Below are 9,324 nucleotides of genomic sequence, written 5' to 3' on the forward strand. Positions count from 1 at the left end.
CAACAAAAGGTGTTGTCAGCCCAAACTTGATGAAATGACTGGCTTCAGGACCAAATTTAGTAAGTCAACATCGGTCAAACTTACAAAATCTCTCGCAAAATAAATTGCTATGGACTTTAGACCACTGTCAGTGGTAGAAGATAGGGGGTTAGAAAATGTGCTACAGTTAGTGTCAGGTGATCCAACTTTCCAACTGCTGTGCCGAAAGACTATTTCATGTAAAATTCAACAGCTTCAACAGCTAAAAAGCAAGCAAAATTAGATGCATTACAGACAGGGGACTTTGTGGCTCTTACTGGGGATCATTGGACTTCCGTTAGTAATTCTAATTACATCACAGTCACTGCACATATTGTTGATGTCACAGACGGGACATGGAATCTATAGTCTTTTTCCCAGACTGTGCAGAAGACAAACACCAGAAATTGTGCTGAAAACTGCACTGAGCAGTTTCTCTTTGTGGCAGGGGAATGGGGAATTCAACAAAAGGTCACCACAATTGGAACAGGTAGTGCACGAACCATGGTGGCTGCAGCAAGACACCTCCCATTCCAGCACATGCCTTCTGTTGCTCATATCCTGCAAAGAACCATCACTGTTAGCCTTGCTGATAGTGGGTTTAGTGATGCATTAACAAAATGTTGCAATATAGTGGGTCACTTTAAACACAGCCCTGCTGTGCTGTGCTGTCAGACCTAGACCCACACATACATTACAGGCCTAAAATACTAGAAAAAGTAGTCGCCAGTCAGCTTCAGTCACACCTTATGCATTACAATTTATTTGAGAAATTCCAGTCTGGTTTTCGCACTGGTCATAGTACAGAAACAGCACTAACACAGGTTGTAAATGACATTCTGATATCCTCTGATGAAGGAAACTCCACTGTAATTATGTTGTTAGACTTAAGTGCAGCATTTGACACCATTGACTATTCTGTTTTACTGCACAGGCTAGAAAATGATGTTGGGCTTACAGGCCCCGTGCTCGCTTGGTTTAGTTCTTATTTATCAAATCGATTCCAATATGTATAGAAATGTGCTGACAGTACTCCATCATTATACACAGAAGTTCAATATGGTGTCCCGCAGAGCTCAGTGCTGGGACCTTTACTGTTTTCACTTTACATGCTTCCACTGGCATCTCTCATTAGGAAACATAATGTTAATTTTCATATGCAGATGACACCCAGTTATACCTTTCATTTAAATCAAATGAAGTTTCTCCGATGTTGTCTTTAATTAGTTGTGTTAGTGAATTAAAGGAGTGGATGAATGAGAACTACTTGTCTTTAAATACAGATAAAACAGAGATGTTAATTGTTGGACGGAATGACACTGATCACAGCAATATTCTGTCATCATTTAACTCAGTTGAAATCATCATTAATTTTACTGAATCAGCCTGCAATCTAGCAGTTCTCTTTGACTCTAGCATGTCATTTAAAGTGCATATTACAAAGTTGTCCAAAACATGTTTCTTCCATCTTAAAAATGTTAGGAAATTAAGGTGCTTTATAAATAAAAAGGATTCTAAGAAATTAATTCATGCATTTATCTCTAGCAGGATTGGCTACTGCAATGCAGTGTTCACTCGATGTTCAAACTGTTCTCTATACAATCTCGAGTTAATCCAAAATGCGGCTGCAAGAATTATTACAAGAACAAGAAAATACAAACACATAACTCCAATTCTTAAAACCTTACATTGGCCCCCAGTTACATTTAGGGCAGATTTCAAAATCCTCCTTTTAACATATAAAGCATTAAATGGCCAAGGTCTGGCTTACTTGTCTGAACTTATCATGACTTACAAACCAGAGCGCACATTAAGATCTCAAGATGCCGGTCTGCTTGAAAAGAAAAGATGGCGCCTGTGTCGGCATGCCGTCTACTGCTCTCCTGCCTGATAGTTTGGTTGAGTGCACTGTATTCAAACTGTAGTGCCCTCATAGTCTATGATCGTCAGTGTCTCCTGGATATTAGATCAACTCTTTTTAATTTTCACAAGTCGGAGATGGAGTGTGTTCTTAACAAACAACATGAGAATTTCAAAATTGTCATTCCGGACTGTATTCGCCGCTGGCCTTTAAACATTCTTCGGAGAAAACGCAGGAGGAAACGTGGATGCAGGGGAGGATTCGTGATCAAGTTGAAAGCCCACCTGCATGCGGGCTGTATTACAAGTCCGTTTTCCGAGTCGCTACAAGGTGGCTCTGTGATTTGGCGTCTCGTGGATCAGGCGCATCGGTGGCTTCAACCTGCTCTTCCCCTGTCCTCACCCTCTACCCCCCGGCTTGGACTCCCTCGGATCGGCCACCATCTCCGCAGATCTGGAGTTGACTCAGGTACGCTACAGCCGCTGTGTAGAGTCTCTCTCTTACCCGACGCTGTTCCTTCACCCAAAATGGTTTTAATTAATGCTCGCTCAGCAGTAAACAAGACATTTCTGTTGAATGACTTTTTCTCCTCGCAAAATCTGGATTTTATGTTCATTACTGAGTCATGGATTAAATGTGGTGATCTTACCCCCTTCGCTGAGTTGGTCCCGGTAGACTGTACATTTTTTAATTCCCCCCGCCAAAACGGACGTGGGGGTGGGCTAGCGACTGTTTTGAAAAACTCTCATCGTGCGCAGTGTTCCTCGATCTCTCCGGATATTTATACCAGCTTTGAAGCTCAACTTATTCACCTCGACTGGAACGGTCCTATCTGCCTAGGGCTGATTTACCATCCTCCTCACTCAGATAAGGACTTTCTTCAGCAATTCGCTGACTTTATTGGTAATATTGTTACTAAATTTGATCGCTTTTTATTGATGGGCGATTTTAACGTTCATGTTTGTTGTCAGTCAAACCCTCTCTCGAGGGAATTTCTTAATCTAATCGAGGCTTTTAACCTGACACAGTGGGTTAAAAGTCCCACTCACATTCATGGACATACTCTTGACCTCATCCTCTCTTATGGAGTTGATATTACTGATATTATTGTCTCTGACTTTATGCTCTCTGATCACAAGCCTGTTTTATTTTCCATGTGCCTTCCTAGCCTTCCTTATGTTTCTTCTAAAGTGACATCTCTGACTAGGGTATACTCACCTCAGTTTAGTGTTAATTTTAGTCAGTGTTTTACAAAGCTTTGTTCTCATCTACTGTTGGACTCTCCATTATCAGACTTGGATGCAGACGAACATCTCAGTCTGTTACAAAATGCCTGGCTTGATGTAATGAATGAAACTGCTCCTTGTAACATGTAACATGACAGCTATAATTGAATACTAACCCTCACCTATTCTGTTTCTCTTCTCGGTACTCAAATGTGGCACTTGGTGCCACGGCCCATCTGTCAAGTTGTTTTGCCTGCCTATGGTAAAGTCATCCCTGATGGAGGATCACAGGAATCATGGGAAAGAGGAATCCTTTCATCGGATTGCCTGGCCCAGCACTGTTTCAGCTGTGGAATGGCCAAATGTGGGAGGCAGCTTGATGGATGAGGTCTCTAGGACTCTAAAAATATCCAAATCTTATTATGTGATATTTTCTACTGTTAAATTCTGCTCCGTACTTCTACATTTTTTTTTTATTTTTATGCTGTATTGAGGATTTGTTCTGTTCTGTATATTGTATTGTATTGTATTGACCCCCTTCTTTTTGACACCCACTGCACGCCCAACCTACCTGGAAAGGGGTCTCTCTTTATACTGCCTTTCCCAAAGTTTCTTCCATTTTCCTTACAAGGTTTTTTGGGAGTTTTTCCTTGTCGTCTTAGAAAGTCAAGGCTGGGGGGCTGTCAAGAGGCCTGTTAAAGCCCATTGCGGCACTTCCTGTGTGATTTTGAGCTATTCAAAAATAAACTGTATTGGATTGTGTTGTAATACGGAGGAACTACACCAGGAGCAAACAAGACTGGCCGACAGAAAGAGCCACTCATACAGGATGTTTCCACACGGTGGAATTCAACGCTGGATATGGTTTCTCGTCTACTAAAGAATCAAGGGGCTGTTTTTTGCTGCTTTAGACAAACAAAAGCACAAGCTAGTCATTTTAACTCCATCAGAGCTGATAAAGCTCCAAAATCTGGTGACTGTCCTTGAGCCATGCAGGTAAATAAAACTGTTTTATCTTATTGTTACTGTTTCTTCATAAATCTCTATAATTGACAGTTATTGTGTAGATTAATAATTACTTTCTTGAACTGTCTATTACAGGTTTGTGACTAAGCTTCTTGGAGGTGAGACATATGTCTCATGTTCAGTGGTTTTACCTTCTTTCTGCCATCTGCATCACACCATGGAGGTCTCCGATGATGACTCACACTACAAGATGAAATTTAAGACTGCCTTCACAAAGGACCTATCCCAACGTGTAGCTACACTCAACCATCAGTGGCTCAAGATAGCTACTGTGCTCGACCCACGCTTTAAGGATTTAAAGTGTCTTGCAAGAGGAGAGCGAGAAGAGGTTTGGACCAGCCTTGAGGCCTTGCTGCAGGAACAATGTAAAGATGCCTCCACAAAAGAGACAGAAAAGACAAAGAACTTCCTTCTCTCTTCATTGTCTTCAGACTCTGATTCAGATGAGGAAGCCCTGTGTAACAGGGCCCAGAGTTTGTACAGAGCAGAATCTACCATCAGCGAGACAGACTGCCCGCTGCAGTGGTGGTCCAGTTGAGCAGGGACCTACTCACAGCTGTCTGCCCTGGCCCGGAAGTATCTGATTAGTCCTGCCACTTCTGTTCCATGTGAGAGACTGTTCTCACTTGCAGGTCACATAGTAACAAAAAAGAGAGCTGCCTTGAGCTCTGAATATGTTAACAGGCTAGTTTGTCTAAGTAACTGGCTGAAAGAGACATGGAGGTATTGTGAGTCCAATGGGTTTGTTAATTTTTGCACTAAAATGTTCAATGATCACACTGTTTTAGCCTAATGTACAAAATAATTTTGGCTAAGGTTACTCAGAGTTTAAAGATTAAGTTGGTCAAATTACCTTTTATGTTTCTGCCTTATTTTTTTAAGAAGAAAAACTGCACTTTATGTTGACATTTTTATTATTTTTATTTAAAGACAATACCATTCTGAAAATGTACTTAAAGTACTTAAAATACCACTTTATTTTTAAGTCTGCCTAATTTTAGCCAGGGATATTAATTTTGTTTCTGTTTTGAATTGGAATACAGTTTAAATGCTTTTTTTTTCAGAAATTAAAAGAGCTTGACTTTACAATATTCATGTCCATGTCTATTATTTGATTCTGTCGCCCACTAAAACCCTTTTAAATAAAAAAAAAATTTGCGCTTTGAGGCAAATGTGCTTGTGCGATTTCTTTTCCCTACTAATCAAAGATATGTGGTTTAACAGGAGCAAAATGGGGAAAGGGAGCGTGTCCTTATGCAAATATCATAACTTCAGTGTTACTGAAACAGTGCTTTACCGTTTTACATTTTACAGTTGTTTGCCTTTGCTATTTAGGTGTTTTACACTGTACAATTAACAGAGATTTTTTTCAGTGTAACTATAATGTATCAGTTAAAGGGTATCTAGTATATTTTAAAGGTAGAAAAATATTGATTTTACAGAACCTGGCTGTAATAAATAATGAAATTTATTGTTTAAGATATACCTGTACAGGTAATGTTAAGTACAATATAAGGTAACTTTCCTTTTTTTCAGAAAAGTTAGTTTACTTTCACCATTTACGGTATTTTTAGCGTTAAATTTACTGAAATTTTTTGCAGTGTATGCATGTTGTGGCCTCACGCAAAACTTACTGTACATACATTCATGTAAATTGGAAGGTGAATAAGGGATAGTCTAACTTAGGATATAGTCTCTATGCCGTACTGATACCCTCTTGGGGTGGCTCAGGTTCATAACAATTTTTGTGACATATTACATGCTACTAACAGATAAAGAGTGGTGGGCAGGTTGTGATGGTGGTGTGGGGGTTAAGACACTTGTCTTCCAAGCAACTGAACTAACCTATTTCACTTCTTTCCCATTACCCTTTTTCTTTACTTAAATATTTCCCTCATTTTTTTATCATGGCCCTGAACCACCGTAGGCAAGGCTGTCGTGGAAAAGCTTTCTCTTCAAAAAAGGCACAGATGAGAATGCAGAACAATTGTTTATTTTGACAGAGGTATGCACAAATGTCTCAGACCATGGAGTGAACAATGAAACAATTCAAAATTGCATCTGCTTGTATACATTTTTCTAATTACCATCACCTCATCTAATACATCACGTCTTCTGACTCTTAAAATGCAGAAATTTATCACCTCTTCCAGTCAACTAAAGACACCAGTAATTTCTGACTCTTGTCGATTCTCCTATTATTTGGAACATTGCTTCATTAAGAGCAGATTTTCCTATTTATCTTACTAGAGCTTATCAGGAGGGCTGTATCGGCTTTCCCGTTAATTTATCCTCGCTTTCTGTAGAGGTGTTTGTTACTCATTTACCTCATTTTAACCTTGAAAAAGTTGTTTTTTTTTTATTTGTGGGTTCATTAAGATGAGGTATAAGCTTTGAGTTATATTCAATCTTTTTCCTTATGTTTAATAATTCATTGTGTTATAGCTTCATATATTTCTATACTTGTAATAGATTGTAAAAGATTATTATGTGTTAACTAAAAATTCCATAAGGCCATAATGCGTCCAGAATCATTTATTGTGATTTGTGGTTCTGGCATAATCTCTCACCATTCCACAATCATCACAACCTACCCTGTGCAGATAACGCTCATATCTGAAGCTTTACTCTTCCCATAATTTAGGCATCTATAACCCACCAGCTAAGTGAAAATGTCATAAAGCATTGGCATTGACGATCACACCTACAGTAAACACAATACAATTCTCCCATTTTAAATTTACAGAAATAAAATGTGGGCAATGGCAGGGAAAACAGCTAATTTGTTAATAAAGTTGTTGTTTTCTTTCCTGACAGAAATTTATGGATGCTTAGTTTTATCTCATTGCTCCGAAAACTGTAAATAAATGGATTCAGCATGGGTGGGATTACGTTACCCAGCATGATCATTGTATGATATGTTTCCAATGATAGCGGTAATCCTATCCCTGGTAATATGTAAGATAGTGAGAGAGGAATGTAAAACAGTCCAACTACTAGGAGGTGAGTAAAACATGTGCTGAAAATTTTCCTCTTACCAGCAACAGAAGAGATTTTCATTGCTGCCATGACAATCCGCATATAGGAAAAGAGAATCATCCCCAAAGGTAACACCCCATTAGTAACAACTACAGCAGATAAAACCTGCAAGTGCTTTGGGTCTTCTGTACATGAAACGTGAACCATAGTGGAAAAATCACAGAAACAGTTAGGAAGTACATTGCTGTGACAGAAAGAGAGCTCGTTAGCAAAAAGTGCGCTTGGTGAGTTCATGAGCAGTGCAAAAAAGTTAAACAGGAACAGCACAAACCAGACAGTTTTATTTGTAATGAGAGAAGGGTATCTCAGTGGATACACAACGGCGACATAGCGGTCTACTGCCATAAGTGTCAAAAGAAGAGATTCCATCTCCTCCACGTGATAAATGATAAACATCTGTAGAACACAAGCTCCATAAGGTATCACTGAGAAGTCAAGCAGCAGGACTGAAATCATCTTTGGAATAATGACAGTGCTGTTCGCCAAGTCTATCACGGCTAAAGTGCCAATGTAGATATACATTGGAGTATGAAGCTGGTGGTCCACTGTTATGACCAAAATCACCAGGAGGTTTCCAGAGATGGACAGCAGGTAGATTGCAGTGAGGATGCAAATAGTGGCACTCCGCCCTTGAGTGTTGATTACACAATGCAAGACAAAATCAGACACGTGTATTGTAGAGTTGCCAATCATTCTGGATCACACACCTGTTTAAAAATATAAGGACGAGAGCAAAACATGAAGTGGAATCACTGTGTAAGAATTAATGATAGAAAATGGCAAATTAATAACATATTAGTTACCAATAATTACTAAGACTGGTATCAACATTTTCACTTACCATACGTAATACGTACCATATTTGAATACACAATGGGCGGTCGGAAAATCGAGAGTACACCTTATGAGAAGGATTTAGGAGTCATAGTGGACTCAAAGCTATCAACTTCCCAACAGTGTTCAGAAGCCATTAAGAAGGCTAACAGAATGTCAGGTTATATAGCACCTTGATATGTGGAGTACAAGTCACAGGAGGTTCTGCTCAGTCTTTATAACACACTGGTGAGGCCTCATCTTGAGTACTGTGTGCAGTTTTGGTCTCCAGGCTACAAAAAGGACATAGCAGCACTAGAAAAGGTCCAGAGAAGAGCGACTAGGCTGATTCCAGGTCTACAGGGGTTGAATTATGAGGAAAGATTAAAAGAGCTGAGCCTTTACAGTTTAAGATAAAGAAGATTAAGAGGTGACATGATTGAAGTGTTTAAAATTATGAAGGGAATTAGTACAGTGGATCGAGACTTGTATTTTAAAATGAGTTCATCAAGAACACGGGACACAGTTGGAAACTTGTTAATGGTAAATTTCGCACAAACATTAGGAAGTTTTTCTTTACACAAAGAACGATAGACACTTGGAATAAGCTACCAAGTAGTGTGGTAGACAGTAAGACTTTAGGGACTTTCAAAACTCGACTTGATGTTTTCTTGGAGGAAACAAGTGGATAGGACTGGCGAGCTTTGTTGGGCTGAATGGCCTGTTCTCGTCTAGATTGTTCTAATGTTCTAATGTAATTTGGATTATCATGAAAGTTCTGCCTAAAACCAATTTTTCTTTTGTCATGTTTGTTGTGTGCCCTTCTTGATACATTTTACTGTATTATTATTATAGATTACTCTGATGCTATTTAATGTTAAACTTACTCAGGTTATTCGTCCTTAATCTGCATCATATCTACCAGGGCTTCCCATATTGCTTTTATCTGGACATGCTGTTTTAGATTTTTATTTTTTCTTGATAATGCAACTTGTGGTTGGTTTGTCAGTCACAAGTGTCTAAAGTAGCTTGTCTAGACCACATAATGGGCCTGATCCACCAAAGTTTTTTTTTTTTTTTGTTCCAGCTGACCTCTCAGAATCAGTGTTATCAGAGTTATTTACAATGGCTAGGATGGTGTTAAGCAAACCTGGTGATGTGTGCATTTCAGAAACTGTAATGAGAGCCAAGATCCCAAACTCTGAAATGCCATTTTAAAACCAGAGAAGCAAAACCTTCAACTATATCTAAACAAAAATTGTCAAAACTAAAGGATGAGCTGTGACCAGAACCAAGATGCAAAAACTGCAAACCAGGCCAAGAAATAGAATGCCATAGGTA

This window comes from Polypterus senegalus, chromosome 2, assembly GCF_016835505.1.
Source record: "Polypterus senegalus isolate Bchr_013 chromosome 2, ASM1683550v1, whole genome shotgun sequence".
NCBI lineage: Eukaryota > Metazoa > Chordata > Cladistia > Polypteriformes > Polypteridae > Polypterus > Polypterus senegalus.